Source organism: Amblyomma maculatum, chromosome 6, assembly GCF_055883805.1.
Source record: "Amblyomma maculatum isolate TAMU_Amacu chromosome 6, ASM5588380v1, whole genome shotgun sequence".
NCBI lineage: Eukaryota > Metazoa > Arthropoda > Arachnida > Ixodida > Ixodidae > Amblyomma > Amblyomma maculatum.
Genome location: NC_139349.1, coordinates 98,240,298 through 98,257,149, shown reverse-complemented (window position 1 = coordinate 98,257,149; position 16,852 = coordinate 98,240,298). Strand labels below are relative to the sequence as shown.

The following is a 16,852-nucleotide window of genomic DNA, read 5'->3' as shown; positions in this document are numbered from 1 at the left end:
TGTAAGCCTGTTTTGCTTTGTGGACAACCTGCAAATGCCAAATTGACCCTGTCAAGAGAACGTCTGGAAAAACACAAAGAAACGTCCCCCTGCGGGAAATGCAGGAAGTGCTTTCTTTCTTTTGTTCACCCTTCCAGTCGAGAAGCCCTATCGTCCAGTGAGGAATGCCTACTTTCCAAAGGAGACGACAGAGTGACATGTCCGCTGACGTGCAGGACAAGAAAGGAGCATGACGCATACAGCCATTAAGTGATTTCCCAGGAATGCAGGAAAGATTTGCAATTGTCGAAAACGGACAATGCTGGGAGCGGATGCGGCGCCCACGTGCCCTTGGGTTTCTGAGAAGTAAACCCACTTGTCAGAACCAGCCTGTGGTTTCTTTGCTGAAGAATAGAAATGTACCTCCTCTCCTCGCCGTTCCCAAGCTTTTCCCGCCAACAAGTGATCACGCCCAAGGAATTAATGCCGGACAAGTCAGTGCTTCAGACCATCAGTGCAGTGATGTGTTCGATTGGATGTCGATATCTGAGGGGCGTGCCCTGGATTTGGTTGGTCAGCATCTTCAGAGAGGGGCTGGACATAGGGGGTTTTAAGGACGTTGCAGAGCACGAAATGTCGCTCTGAGCCCTGGGTAAACGGCTCATCCAGTCGCTTCTCGCTATGAACTCTTAACGCTTGCCATTTTGCTGATGTACCCTTCTTTTTCGTGTAAATAATCTTGTAAATAAGTTTCTCAAAGTGCCATTAAACCTGCTTGTACATATTTCACCAACTTCGAAGATTCAATCCTACTTCAACCCCGAGTCTCTGCACGCTACCAAGTGAAGGCCGGGTCGACGTAGCCCCAGCGTCACGACAACTGGTGACCAGCGTTGGGATCTGAATCTACAAGCCACAACATCTGATGACTGGAGGTGGGATCTGGATCTACAAGCTACAACATCTGGTGATTCGAGGTGGATCAGAATCTACAAGCCACATCTTGTGATCGGAGGTGGCATCTCAAGCAACAAGCAGGCGCAACAATCGGCCAACAAGAGAGCAGCTCGGAACATCGATCGCATGTGTGGGTGAGTGCTTGGCTTTTCTTCTGATGTGGACCAGGTTCTAGAACAGGGTTAGATTTTAGAACTGGTAAAAAGTGTTGAAACGCCTTTAGGTTTGGTAGTTTGCACTGTTGTTTTGGAAGTAGCCGACACTCGGAGCGATCATGGACCTACAAAAGCTGCAGAAACCGGAACTGTTGCAATTGTGTGAGGAATTGGGAATTGATACAAGAGGTTTGGCACCAAAACCTTTGATTATAAAGGCAATCACAGATTTGGGAGCCGATGATGAGGAGCTCAGTGAAGCATGGAACCTCATCGCCCAAAAAAAGGAAGAGCAGCTCAGACAGCAGAAAGAGCGGGAAAAAGAGGAAAAGAGGCGTGAGCGTGAACTTGAGAGGGAAAAAGAGGAAAGGGAGCGTGAACTTGAGAGGGAAAAAGAGGAAAGGGAGCACGAACGTGAGAAGCTTGAAAGAGAAGCAAAAAAGCTGGACCAAGAAATTGAGCTCCGGAAATTAGAACTAGAGTTGAGCAAGAGGTCGGGCGATTGTCCCCAGCTAGCGGTACCTCATCTCAACAAGGAGGCAGATTTCAAGATGTCAAAGTACATGCAGCCATATGTGATAACAGGGGATATCGGTCTGTATCTGGCTAACTTTGAGCGAACCTGCGAAAAACTGTCCTTCCAGCGAGACACTTGGTCTCAGAGATTATTGACGGTTCTGCCCAGCGAGGCAGCGGAGGTTGTCGCGCGGCTAAGCAAGGAGGACGCGGACAACTACGAGAAGGTCAAAGCTTGCCTTCTGAGAAAGTATAGGCTTAGCGCCGAGGCGTTCAGACAACGTTTTCGGAACGCTACTAAGTCCAGGGACGAGAGTTACCCTGAATTCCTGTACAATTTAAGAGTAAATTTGGGCGAGTGGCTAAAGAGCACAGATTCCTACAGTGATAGGGACGCTGTAGTCGAGCGAATTCTTTTGGAGCAGTTTTATAACTGCCTCCCAGAAAAAGAAAGAAATTGGTTACAGGACCGAGGCGAAATTAAGTCGGCAACTGAAGCTGCCGAACTTATTGAGGAGTATGCTTCGCGCCGAGAATTCAGCAACCCAGCAGTGGATAGGCCCCGCAATCCCAAGTTCAGTGTGAAAAACCGTCAGGAAAGGCACTTTGCTAGAGTTGGAAACGAAGAAATGAAGGTTTCTTCAGGCAAATTCCCTAGAAAGGACGGCAGTGAGAAAAGTGGGGAAGTGACCAACGTGCAGAACACAAAGAATAAGCTTGAGGCTAGGAAGCCGCTCACATGCTTTAGGTGTAATGAGCAGGGTCACATTGCCGTCAACTGCCGGAAAGAAAAGATTGCTTTCTCGTATGTCAGGGACTGCGATGAAAATATGCAGCTTTTAGAACCCTACCTGCATGACCTAGTAGTCAACGGGAAGCCTTGCAAGGTACTGCGCGATTCGGCCGCAACGATGGATGTTGTCCATCCGGCGTATGTATCGCCTTCCGACTATACAGGACAGTGTGCATGGATCCGACAGGTAGTTGAGGAACAGAGTGTGTGCTTGCCGATCGCGAACGTGGTCATCGAGGGCCCTTTCGGCGAATTAACAACCGAGGCTGCCGTTTCAGGAAAGCTTCCTAAGTGCTATCCGTATTTGTTCTCCAACAAATCGGACATGCTGCTGCGAAAGAGGGGCATCCTTTTCGGAGACAGAGTTGTGCAAGCCTTAACACGTTCAAAGGCGCGAGAACTAGCTACACTGCTCATTCCAGAAAAATCCACAGCGGAGGAAACGGCAGTTAAAACAGTGGTAAATGCGGAAGATAGCAGGTCAGAAAACTTTGAGAGCGAGGCATCTCAGATATGTCAACTTGAAAGGGAGCTTGATGAGACGCGGAATGAGGACGTTCTTGAGAGTAACCTCTTGCCGCCAGTGTCTAGTAATCTCACGAGACTTTTAAGTGGAACCCGAGAGGACTTAGCTATAGAGCAAGCCAATGATCCCAAGATACAGGAGATAAGGGAGCGCCACCGCGCCACTAAGACAGCAAACAATATTTCTTTCGAGATGAGAAAGGGAGTGCTGTATCGCTTATTCAAGGATAAGCGCGGAGTAGGGCGGGACCAATTAGTCGTTCCCCAAAAGTATCGCGGAGACTTACTGCGACTTTCCCATGGCAGCTCGTGGTCATGTCACCTTGGAATAAAGAAAACAAAGCAGAGGCTGTTGCAAGAATACTATTGGCCTGGATGTTTTAAGGACACGGAAAATTTTGTACGGTCATGCGACACGTGCCAGCGGGTTGGAAAGGCGCAAGATAAGTGGAAAGCTCCGATGGTGTTAGTACCAATCATTACCGAGCCGTTTCACCGGTTAGTAATAGATGTAGTTGGGCCACTTCCTGTGACAGAGTCAGGGTACCGTTATATCCTCACTATGTTATGCCCAGCCACAAAGTTTCCAGAGGCTGTTCCGCTGCGCGAGGTGACGTCCGAGAGTGTAGTGGATTCGCTGCTGTCAGTGTTTGCACGAGTTGGATTCCCTTCCGAGGTCCAAAGTGATCAGGGTAGCGTTTTCACGAGTGTCCTCACCACCTCATTTCTCGAGCGATGCGGCATTAAGGTAGTGCATAGCTCGATCCATCATCCGCAGAGCAACAGCGTAGAAAGATGGCACTCTGTTCTCAAACGAGTCCTGAGGGGACTGTGCTATGAAAACAAGCGCGAATGGGATACCTGCCTGCCTGCAGCGCTTTTCGCTTTGCGGTCAGTGCCGCACGAATCCACTGGATTTAGCCCAGCCGAGTTGGTGTACGGAAGGTCACTGCGCTCACCTTTGCGAATGGTGCGCGAAGCCTGGGAGGGGCGCGGAGAAGACCCAACAGTAGTAGAATTCATTCTGAACCTCTTGAATCGCTTACATAACACTAAGGAACTCGTTGAGGCCAGCATGAAGTCAGCCCAGGCTCGTTCCAAGGTGTACTATGATAAGACAGCCCGTCAAAGGACGTTTTGTATCGGGGACCAGGTGATGTTGCTGAGAAGTTCAAGGCAGAATAAGCTCGAAGTACAGTGGGAAGGACCGGCTGAAGTCGTTGCAAAGCTTTCTAACACTAACTACGCAGTGAAAATTCCCGGTAGGCGTAAAGAAGTGCGCATTTATCATTGCAATCTTATGAAGCCTTATGTGCAGAGGGAAGCCGTGGTAAATCTAACGTTAAACCTTCCCGAGGAGATGGGGGACAACTTGATTTGCCTCAGCGGAAAGGGAAGCAACGCTCAGGAGCTTCTCAAAAAGACGGAGCAGAGAGGAGAACTAAAGAAATCCCAGCTGTCCGATCTGGGCGAGATAATAACAGAGTTTGAGGCCTGCTTCGTGGACAGGCCAGGCAGAACTGATTTGACTGAGCACGATATTGAGCTGACTTCAGACGTGCCAGTGCGATCAAGGTGCTACCGATTTTCTCCAAGGCAAAGAGAAATTCTGGATAGGGAAGTAACTCGCATGCTGGAATTGGGAGTAATAAAACCCTCGGAAAGCGATTATGCTTCGCCTATGATCTTAGTAGAAGCTCCAGGTAAAGACCCTAGGCCTGTGGTAGACTACCGAAAGCTAAATTCTCTCACCAGGGATCAAGTGTATCCTATTCCGAATATTGAGGAGAGAGTAGAACAGGTCAGTAGAGCGGCATATGTGACTACGCTGGACCTTACTCGAGGATACTGGCAAGTACCGCTCACTGAACGCGCCAGCAGATACGCGGCTTTCGTCACTCCGACGGGCAGCTACCAGCCAACAATGATGAGTTTCGGGCTCAAAAATGCTCCATTTTGTTTTTCCCGACTCATGGATAGGGTTTTAAAGGGGTGTGAAACATTCGCAGTGCCTTACTTAGATGACATTGCGGTTTTTTCCGACTCATGGGCGGACCATATGGTACATCTAAGAGCTGTACTGAGCCTTTTGCGTCAAGCTGGACTAACCGTAAAGGCCGAGAAATGTTGCCTGGCAAGGGCGACCGTGGACTACTTGGGTCACAATGTAGGTCAAGGTTTCAGGAAACCCAGCGAGATTAAGATTTCTGCGGTAGCAGACTACCCGCGGCCGAGCACGAAGACGGAAATTCGAGCATTCCTGGGTCTGACTGGGTACTACAATCACTACATCCCTAACTATTCAGCTTTGGCTAGCCCTCTGACCGACGCTCTCCGCAAGACAGAACCGACAAATGTAGTCTGGGACGAACAAAAGGAAGCCTCCTTCGTAAACCTGAAGGCTGTGCTGATTAGCCGTCCGGTATTGCGAGCTCCAGACTATGGCCGAGAATTCACGGTCCAGTGTGATGCCAGTGATCGAGGGTTAGGTGCTGTTCTCTGCCAGAGAGATGAAGACGGTAATGAGCACCCCGTGCTCTACTTGAGCAGAAAACTGAGTACTAGAGAGAGGGCTTATTGCGCGTCAGAGAAAGAATGCGCTTGCATTGTATGGGCCATTCAAAAATTGCAGTGCTATCTTGGAGGGGCCAAATTCACCGTAGAGACGGACCATTGTCCCCTGGCTTGGCTGCAAACTGCGACATCGAAGAACAGTCGCCTTCTTAGGTGGAGCTTGATTTTACAGCAGTACAATTTTGAAATAAGATACAAAAAGGGGAAGTTAAATGGGAATGCGGACGCCCTTAGCCGCTGTTTCTAAGCGGTCCGAGGTGTTCCTCACCATGTATCCAAATTGATAATCAGGTTTTATTTTTTTTTTTTCTCGTGCGCTTGTATATGTGTGACTATGTAAAGCAGCACGTCTGGTTTTCTAGGAATACGTGGGTCCTGAACGTCTTGAGAGTGGGCTTTTCTCGAACAACAATGGCAGTTTTCTTTTGACCTGGTCTCTTCAGACGGGAGCCGAGTGCTTGCTTCGACATGTGGTTGAGTTTCAGACAGCTCGAGCAATTTGGCCTACGACAATCAAGACAACGCGACAAGCAACAGCGAGCTTCAAGCGTTCACGTGCAGGCCATTAAGTCGTCTCTTCATGCAGCAGCTGCGGCTGCTGCCCTCCGAGTCTCTTCTGGCGGGGGAGGAGGCTGTTACGACCGTGCATCCGCATTTGCGCGCTCTATTGTTCGCCTGTGGGCATGGAAAAGTATTGTGAATATGTGGTGATGGTCCAATTGCTCTAAGTGAGCCTGTTTCCAGGAATCCTGTTTTGTAAGCCTGTTTTGCTTTGTGGACAACCTGCAAATGCCAAATTGACCCTGTCAAGAGAACGTCTGGAAAAACACAAAGAAACGTCCCCCTGCGGGAAATGCAGGAAGTGCTTTCTTTCTTTTGTTCACCCTTCCAGTCGAGAAGCCCTATCGTCCAGTGAGGAATGCCTACTTTCCAAAGGAGACGACAGAGTGACATGTCCGCTGACGTGCAGGACAAGAAAGGAGCATGACGCATACAGCCATTAAGTGATTTCCCAGGAATGCAGGAAAGATTTGCAATTGTCGAAAACGGACAATGCTGGGAGCGGATGCGGCGCCCACGTGCCCTTGGGTTTCTGAGAAGTAAACCCACTTGTCAGAACCAGCCTGTGGTTTCTTTGCTGAAGAATAGAAATGTACCTCCTCTCCTCGCCGTTCCCAAGCTTTTCCCGCCAACAAGTGATCACGCCCAAGGAATTAATGCCGGACAAGTCAGTGCTTCAGACCATCAGTGCAGTGATGTGTTCGATTGGATGTCGATACCTGAGGGGCGTGCCCTGGATTTGGTTGGTCAGCATCTTCAGAGAGGGGCTGGACATAGGGGGTTTTAAGGACGCTGCAGAGCACGAAATGTCGCTCTGAGCCCTGGGTAAACGGCTCATCCAGTCGCTTCTCGCTATGAACTCTTAACGCTTGCCATTTTGCTGATGTACCCTTCTTTTTCGTGTAAATAATCTTGTAAATAAGTTTCTCAAAGTGCCATTAAACCTGCTTGTACATATTTCACCAACTTCGAAGATTCAATCCTACTTCAACCCCGAGTCTCTGCACGCTACCAAGTGAAGGCCGGGTCGACGTAGCCCCAGCGTCACGACACTGCGCAACAAGACCTCTCAAAAGATTTGCTTGTATGCTCTATCATGATATGGCATGCACGATCCAGGATTAAAAGAACAAGCAACCGAATACATTACCATCTCTCTCTCTCTCTCTCTCTCTCTCTCTCTCTCTCTCTCTTTCTTTTCCTTTTTTTTCTTTTTTTTTTTTTTGTGAGTGAAATACATTTTTTCTTTCTCTCTTCTAGCTAGCGGCGGAAAATTTTTGGGAACCCTCCGATATTGCCGCTCGGGGAAAAGGAAAATAAAACGTAATTCCACTGCTTTCCGCGGCACACATATATCAGGCCTTATAATAAGATGAGGGCGGGTACACCCCTGCATATCTTTCACGGACACTTATGATCAGCGAACTTCCTGTGCGGATTGCAAACTTGGGCGGTCTAGGAAAAGGCGCATGCGCATGTCATGGCCGAGCGCTTAAAGGGCTTCCAGGAGACTATAATGCCCACTCGGAATGTTTTGTGCGTGGTGTCGATCCTAATCCCACTTTACGAGTGCCGACAGTGCAAGCAGGAAATACGGGGCCGTAAAAGAGAGCCCTCACTCGTCACGTACTGATTCCTAGATTTGCCTACAGCGAGCGTATCATCGAGTGCTCTCGTTTGTACGTGCCTCGAAGGACCTGGGCACGTCCTTTGCCGATAGTTCTTCCTTGATGCGAAGACACTTTTTTCCCTTTTGGATCTCTTTGGGCAATTTAAGAAGCTCTTTCCTTTCGTAAAGAACTCATCGCATAGCTGCTGTTGGCGTACTGTTCTTATTTGTTTTAGACTTGGAAGTTATACTGATTAGACATATGCGTGCCAAAGTCTGCAGATATAAAAGTGCGGGGCTCTGATTTTTGTCACGCACTCAGTACACGGAAGCAGGTGACAGGACGTCTCCTACATCTATAGGACGTCTATAGGCTGCAAAAAATGCTGCCGCTTTCGTAGAAGTCAATAATACAAATATTAGTAATGGCTACCGCTGAAATTTATCCTGTGTTTATTCGTGTATACGGATGGCGTGATATCCTGGGGGCCATAAAAAAGGTATGTGCTCGAAGATCAGAGGCTGTCGTACCGTAGTGCGTGACTCTGAAGTGACCGTATATATATATTTTTTTTTTCAAACAAGAGTAGCCTCGCTATAATATACCGTTATAAATTCGTCCCGGGCAATGGCCGTTGCTTTCCGCACGCGTAGAACTGTCCTGCTAAGAGATAAACTTTAAAGAAAACAACACGACACGCAAACGTGGATCCTGTTATAACGGTTTCTCAAAGCAAGGAGCTCTAAGTAGTACTGTGTATACGTCCGCAGACTACTGGGGACAATAAAGTGATCCGGAGGCGCGAATGTTGGGCGAATGGCGCGGGAGCATCGGTTGGTGGCCTAGAATCACGCATTACATGCACTTTGCTTACCTAAGCCTGCTTGTATTGATGCGCATTGTCTACTTAATTGGGGTGCACCTGTCACGAGGAAGCTGCGTGCCTCCCAAAAGCTCGCGGCTATAATAATAATAATAATAATAATAATAATAATAATAATAATAATAATAATAATAATAATAATAATAATAATAATAATAATAATAATAATAATAATAATAGGTTCCCAGGAAAGGAAGGGCGCAGTATCTGTCGCATTTGTTCTGTGGGAAGCTGACTGCCCAGTAAGGGTTGCTTTGGTTTGCTTTGTGGCGTTTAACATCCCAAAGCCACTCAGGCTTTGAGAGACGCCGTAGTGGAAGACTCCGGAAATTTCGACCACCTAGGGTTCTTTAACGTGCACTGACATCGCACAGCACTCGGGTGCGTTGCTTTTCACCTCCATCTGGTTTGTGGGGTTTAAAGTCCCGAAGCGACTCGAGCTATGAGACGCCGTAGTGATGGGCTCCGGCAATTTCGACCACTAGGAGTTTTTTTTACGTGCACTGACATCGCACAGCACACGGGCGCCTTGCTTTTCTAAGTCATCGAAAAGCAGCCGCCGCGGCTGGGATTCGATCACGCATGCCTGGGTACAGCAGTCGAGCGCCGTAACCACTGTATCATCATGGCGGGGCGTATTCTGATAAGGCGCCACTAAAAGAATATCACATAAGCGGCTCCTTTACACGCTTCTTTGTTTCGTGCGTAAAACCGAAGATTAGGGAAATGATGCTTGTGACATTTTCAAACCATCACCTCTTGATTTGACACGTCCTATTTGCAGTGTCGACTGTCGAGTGTCGCTTATAGCGCGCTGAGGCGTGAGGAGATGCAGATACGCTATTTTAGCTGTCGCTCGTGGATGATGGCGCGGAGCCCGATAGCAAATTACTGAATTTAAACCGTTTCCTTCCAAGACGCAGATTTCGTCCTTTTTGACGGGAAAAAGGAGGAATAGGTTCCTAGAAGAGGGAATACGAGGTAAATCTCACTTTCAGGCAACGCCCCAACGCATATAGGTATCACAGGAGCCAAAGATCCTGTGTTTACTGGTGTTTCACTGTGCATACTTCGCCTAACAAGATGTTTGCAGCAATGCCAAAGGGAGGGGCGCCCTGACCCATTGAATCAGGCGCACTATAATAGGTAACTGCGCTCCTAAGTGCCTCTCTACCCTGCGCACTACAATAGATAATTCTGCTGTTTCTCTGACCGCTACCAATTCGGGGGCTGGGAGGCGCGTGGGATCACGAATTACTTTGTAGCGCGCATGATACTGATTGGACTAGGTCGCCCCTGCTTTCCGCAGCGCTGCAAACAGCTTGTGAGACGAAGTATAGTTTCATAGTCAAGATCTAAGGCTTTAACCCTGAAGCGGTTTATACCTAATATATACGTAGGCCACTGTACCATTTGCCACCATCTTCAACTGACAGACTGCACTGGCTGACCTGTTCAAGCCCCTTCCCAAAGCCTCGCATTCAATCACACTTTTGATCAGGCGACAAATCTATAGGCTTTAAACACAGTATTTACTGCATGTAAACTACAGCGCACTTCACCTGAATGGAGGTCACAGCATTTTTTGCGAGCAAAATATCGCGACTGGCTCGAATATGACGTCTTACGATTGACCTCATACGTCAACTCTTATGCAATAAATATAAGTTGCTGCTGCTGTCTTGCGTCATTACTCCTTTGAATAAAAAAATGGAGCGACTCCTCGCGACAGCCTTTTTCGCGAAGTACACGAAATATGGTCCCGGCAATGTGAGGTCTACTGTTCCTATTTCTTTCCATGGCTTCAAAGAAGTCATCTTTGGCGCCATTATAGCTGGCTACAATCAACTACGCACCAGGCGGTACTTCGGAACTTATGACAACGAAGAATCAATGGACGGGAGTGCCGCTACAGGGCGCAAGCCATCCAAGCGCAAGGACGGCCCAGTCACGAGGCAGAGGTGGCAGTGTTGAATGCCGGCTTCCAGCGTATGCGCCCCCGCAGCTGCCGTGTCATCGGCGCGCGATAACCGAGATTGCGTGTGACGAGTAGGTTGCCTTTATCAGTGCCTGCTTTCCTCCTTTCCTGTAAACGAACCGTTCCTGTTGGTTGATCACTTTTTTTTTTTTTTTTTTTTTAAATCCCGAAACAGAATGCGAATATGCGCTTCGGCACCGGTCTATGCCGGTCTCAGCTAGCCGGCGCATTCGTGAATGAGGCGACCTTGTATGCAGTTAGTGCATAGAGAAAGAGATTGGTTAGTGCAGTACTTCCATGCAATTCTTTCGTCTGCACTCGATAGGCGGGGGAGGTCTTACGCTCAGTCGTGGTAATTTATGCATTGTGCTAGTTCAAAAGTGACTGTAATTTCGTTATTTCGCTCAAACTACTTTAGAGTGCCCGGTGCTTTTAACAAGCAGTTAGTCCTCACTGTATGCAAGATTAAAGTTAGCCAGCGTGAACGCAGCTTCATCTTTTATCTACGGCGAAGACGGAAGTCGCTATATATGTCTCGGTACGATCTGCTCGCGTGCCGTTTGAGCTCTCTGAACTGCAGCTCAATTTTGGTGCCTCTTGTTCGCTGTGAGATTGTGCGGTGTGGTGTCGGTTAGTCGTGAAACAGTTCTGAACTTGAGCAGCATCTGGACAGCCGTCATCAAAGCAAGTGGCCTGCATGAAACAGAATCATGCCGTTCTCACACGGAGACAGCCTTGGCTCAGGGTAAGTGCGAAGAGTCTTGGCCGAAATATTTCGTGATATTATTTTGTTCCCTACCAATGATAACAGCTGGCCTCCACAGTATGAAAAGAGGGTGGCTCTCCTTCCCCCCAATGGTGCAGCGGTGCTGCAAATAATTACAGGGATCCGTAAAGTATCAACTCGTGAAATAAGCCAGTGGTGTGACGTAGGTTTTACGATGCTTTCGATGAGTGCGTTGTTCACAGCCACAATCGCTGATTAAAGTATACATATAGCGAAATGTCGTAATGATGACATCAGTATCCTACCAGACTTAAATGAAACCAAGTGAGTGACCTTTGCAGCTTAGTTCTCATCGTCAACATTGACGAAGATTGGCCACTGTGGCGTTGTAGCTATAGGCAACCTGCAATGAAGTTTGCTGTGTCGATCGCCGCGCCGTAATACATATCCTAGCGAGAAGAGCAAACACTTCTGAGGCGGCTTCTTAGGGCGTTTTCACGCCACCTGCATGAGCTTGCAGGGATCAGATTGCACGCTGTGTTGAAGCTTTGCATGGCATGTGTCAGATAACTGGGCTACATCCAGAGCGCCTGGGCAAGGACGTTATCTGTCACACGAGTATCTATAATGCTGCTGAGTATGCTCGGTCGTTTCCGCGAACTAAGCGGCTAACAGCAGCATTTTTGAGTCACGCTGCTGTACAATTGCAGCCCCACCTATGCAGTGCAGGTTCCCTATAGTGACATTCTGCTGCTGACCCCGGTATCGAATTTTGGCAGCGGCGCTCAGCGTGGCGCAGGCAAATACAAAGCACTTCACAAATAGAGCCTAGGGTGGAATAATATAACCATTCTATTCCATCAGAAAACGATTCCATGCCGTCACAGTCTCTGCAATTGGTTGGCTAAATTTTGAATATGTGCACAATGAGGTTGCGTTGCACGACGTTGCAGGAATTTATTATACATCTTACTGCTACTAACTTCCTAGAAAATGAATTTCCTTCAACAATAAACCCGTTTTATGGCCATTTTTTAGGAAAGAAAAACGGCAAAGCATTTGGGCGTGCCTGTTACTATTTCATTGGCTATTTTCGTAAAAAGCCCCGCCGTTGTACGCAATTATGACATCGTTACCGGTGGAATGGAATCGATTTTGACATCATTATATTATTCCACCCCTAAAATCAGCAGATAATCTGTTTCGATAACGGTGCATGATGTGTCCATTCTCTGGTCCTTCATTCGCGCAGACGCTAGTCTTTTCATTACTTTCGACATCAAACACCCGATGCCACAACAGCAGTTACAATAGGTGTTACAAGTGCTGTCCACACGTGGCAATACGCATCATATGTCGATCACGGGGAACTTGCTATTTGTGTTATCGTGGAAACTAGGCTGAATGATGGCCCAAGTGGGGCTCATAAGGTCTTTCACACTGTTGTGGGTAACGTTGAGTAGACTTAGTTTAGCATAACCTCAGTGAGGAAAACAGATAATATGAAGATAGGCGGTGGCGACAGCCGTGCCGCGGGACCAGGCTTCCCTACGCATTGTTACCGTGGATGACTGCATACGCTCAAGAACGTGCACAGCGTGTAACGAAAAATACGGTGTGTCGCCTTCGTGGTGAAACCATGCGTTCCTCAGCACACCAAGCGGCATGCCAGAAGTCATTATCGTCCACAGCTCCCTAAGAACGACTATGAGATAACATTATCTTTTATTCAACATGACAGCGAGTTAGTTATTGAATGGTTCAGCAATACCTTAATAAGTGTTAACAATAAAAAGACACAATTAGTATTTTTTCACAATTATTTCAAGGGAATTCCTAATGGCGTGTCAATTCGTTTGCACAAACCTAATTGTGTTTATTGCAAGTGTCCGTCAATTATGCCTATGTCAACAGTCAAATACTTAGGGGTATTCTTTGATTCCGACATGCCTTGGAATACTCATTTCTCTTTTGTATGTTCTCAGCTCCGGAAAGTTGCGTGTTTGCTGTACTCTGTCAAGTCCCTATGAATTTACGCAAGCAGATAGTATACTCTTTAGCCTAAAGTGTGTTACGCTATGGTATTTGCTGCTTTTTTTTCTGCTCTGGGTTTTGGCGAAAGAAAGTGAACAGTTTACTGAAATCCGCCCTTAAATCAGCAGTACATGGTAGGTCACGTGATGAACATAGTAACGTTTTTGAACTTTTACGTCTGCCTGACTTTTTTTCATCTATTTTCTGAGACAATAGTTTTTAAACACATCTGATCAAATGATTTTTGCATACCTTATGTTCCTGTGAAAGATCTGCGAAGGCGCGATCGTTTTCTCGCCGCCTAGAGTGCGTACACGCTATGGCGAGCGTCTTCGAAAACATTATGTTCCCTCTGTTCTTAACCGGTTACCAACAGAAATATGTTCTGCTAATTCCAAAAGAATAGTGAGGGATTGTCTTTTGAAATTAAGATGTTAGTTTCAGTACACAGCTTTGTTACTTATGCTTTTATACGTTTTCTAACTTGGCGTGTGTACATTTGTGCGTTCGCTCTTTTGAATCCATTTTCTTCTCTCATTGTTTTTTTTTTGCTGCTTTTTTTCTTTTTTTTTTCTTTTTTTTTTTTTTTTTACATGTTTGCTGGGTGCATGGCTTATATGCTGTCTACTGCCGGGCCCTGCCATTCAAGCCCCCGGAGGCTTTGGCAGGCCTGCATTTGTACTGGAAAAAGAAAATAATAAGTTTCATTATTATTATTAAGTAATGCTTGCATGCAGAGCTTCCTTGTCATCTTTTTTGTTTTTATTGTACATAGTCCAGAATTTTCGCTTTAATATTTCCGCACCAAACGCTGACGGACTATCTTAGCGTTTAAGTTGGCGGACGCTGGTCCAGTAATGGGAAGTGTGGAGGTTAACGGTGCATGTTGGGGACGAACGCTGGTGGTAGTTAATGATGTCTGTGAAAGCAGGGTATTTGTTTTGTTTATGTAAATGAACATATGCCAATATCTTTGTTTTGTTCAAATAGAGACCGAAATGGAAATATAGGGTGTGAAGGGCCTCGGAAGCGTGTAGGGCACTTAGCTTTTCTTGCTAGTAATGACTCTTTATCCTTCATCGGTACTCGCCTTTGCTTATCAGTGCCTATTATATACCACAGCAGCTGACATGTTTCGGTAAGGTCAGCGCACCATCTGCCAAAAAGCGTTCACTATCTCTCTCTGTGCACTCTAAGCCATCTGAGAACGACGCTATGACTAACGAGTACACCGTGTGCATGAACTGTGAAAATTACGTGCGTTTTAATGAATTTTAATTCAATACTACAGATTCGGATCAGGCCAGAATATTGACGGTGTTATAGGGAAACAAGAACGGCACACAGAGCAAGCGAATAAGTATAGAGACCATCCGAATAACTTCAAGCGATCACTACATAGAGATCATAAAGCAGAAGAGTTGAAGAAAAAAAAAATGCGTAGCAACAATCCAGATTCGACCAGCCTTTAGGCAGTTCGCGCTGAAATTTCAGCTTCGAATGTGGCTCACGAATATGATTTTCTTTCTTCGATCTATCTTTTTTTTTTATTCTCTTCCCCTCCCTGCGAACGTGATCGGAGCATCTGCTACTTGCACAGTTCAGGAAGAAGGGGGAGTTGACCGCTGACCCCGCGCACCGATCATCCGGGAGCAGTTCATACGTTCCGCATCATTTTTCTGCCCGAGAAACGCTGAAACCATGTTCGATCCGGCAACCGCAGACACGTTCGTACGCTCTCTCTACCGAACGCACCTCTTCCCGACCCCGAGGCGTCACCGACGTCAAATATAACTTTGTCGTCACCACCGCCGCCGTCGAAGTCAGTGTAGCAGCAGGGGAAAGCAGCTTTGGGGTGAAATTTTCTCCGGGTCGTCTACGTTCGCACTGCGGGTCGTCCAGCCGACCGACGGGTGAGCGACGAAAATGTCTTAAGCGATTTGAGAGACTGCGATCGATTTATTGTCCGCCTCGCTTGTTCGCCCCCGGAGCGCGCATTTGACCGGTCTCGTGACACGTATAGAAAATGGTGCACGGACGAGAAACGGACGATGCTTCCGTGCGTGGCGCGGTAACCGCACCGGCGACTCGCTCGACCGTGCAGCTAGAAATGGATATAGGAACGGGCGAAACGATCTAAAAAGGGGGCCCAGGCTTTGCATCGGGCCGTCGTGTACGACCGCTACCTCCAAATCGAGAGCAAAATGTATATAAGCGGAGAGAGGTCGCCGGGGGAAGTTAGGGGTCACCATTTTCCATTATACGCGTCGTGGTGGAGGTGCACGGTGGCACACGCTTTCTTTCCTTAACTTTACTCTTACTTCCCTTTTGCTTTCGCTCTTTCTTTGCAGAACTGTTTTCCCTCTTTGTTTCTTCTAATTTCTTTTGTTCTCTCTCTCGCATCCCGCTTCGTTTCCGTCTTCCCTCCTCCTCTTCGGCTTTCCTCACCCATTGTTTCCCAAGATGTCTTTTAGTTATGTTTACTGTCCGCTTCGCGCGACTCCTTCTGCCCCCACTTTTGCCATTGGAGATCAATATCAAGTATAGGGAGAGAAATATAGGGAAGAGAAAGAAGAATTGGGATTCTACCTCCCGTGCTTCCCTGAGCGGAACACAAGAGCGAAGCGAAACAAACAGGGAACCAACCAACGGGACTCGCGAGCCAACAGCGCGGTCCGACATGTTACGGCCCGGGGGACGGCGAAGCCGGGAAGCAGTTATCGAACTGCGAATCGAAGCATTCTAGAGACGGCAGCTGGCGAAGAAGTATCGAGCCGATCCCTACCGTTTTCTGGAAGTTGATCGTATTCCTGTCGACCCCTACATGCAGGGCGGGGCAGGCATGTATTCTCGCGTGGGGGTGCACGGCAGGGAATAATTGGCTCGTGTCTCCCTCGGCTAATATCTGTACCCTTCCTTACTTTACTCCTTTGCGCGGATTTGCTGTTTAGAGGAAAAATTTGGCAAGTTGTGCCAGGGTGGGTATCCTTACTGGGGCCCTTTGTTTTAAGGTGCTCAGAGAGAAGTTAAACAAAACAGTGAAGCTTCCCGTCTTGTGGCAGCTAGGGAGAGGGAGGGGTGGCAGCGAGGGGTGGATTGAGGTGTAATTACACAAAGTCATGCTACGTAACTCTGCTGACACAGTTGACGATGATGATTTATATGAACGCTCTGTCTGAAAGCCTATCACAAGTAAGTGCCTATCACAATCGCACTGTCTGAAATCTTATCGAGCCTGCGCTCTTGCTTCTAGGTGTCTTATTATGCACTACAGTGAAAAATAGTACGAGCTGCAGAGTTCGCTAAAAGTGATATTTTCACGATGTCTTTAATGTCGCCGCTCCTCGTGCGACATTGCGTCCAGTTTGCTTCTACTCAATATTGCCCAAGGTCGTCATGTTGCATTCTGATGCTTCGTAATACAATCAAGTTCTCTCCATGCGCATCTACTTCAGTTTCAAGCGTCTGCGTATTAACACTCATGTTTTGGCTGCTGCAATGTAACGCTTCGAAAAATGCAACTGCACAGGAGCAAGCATACTGCCTTCGAGAGTCTATCA

The 16,852-nt window shown here is 47.5% G+C and overlaps 1 long non-coding RNA gene across 1 annotated transcript in view; it reads left to right on the top strand.

Annotated features, from left to right (window-relative positions):
* The first annotated feature begins 10,716 nt into the window (after positions 1-10,716).
* LOC146186370 (uncharacterized) overlaps positions 10,717-16,852 on the top strand; it is a 378,918-nt gene continuing 372,782 nt past the window's right edge. Inside the window, exon 1 of the long non-coding RNA XR_014708100.1 lies at positions 10,717-11,276. This is a non-coding gene — a long non-coding RNA (uncharacterized LOC146186370). The remainder of the gene's footprint in view (positions 11,277-16,852) is intronic.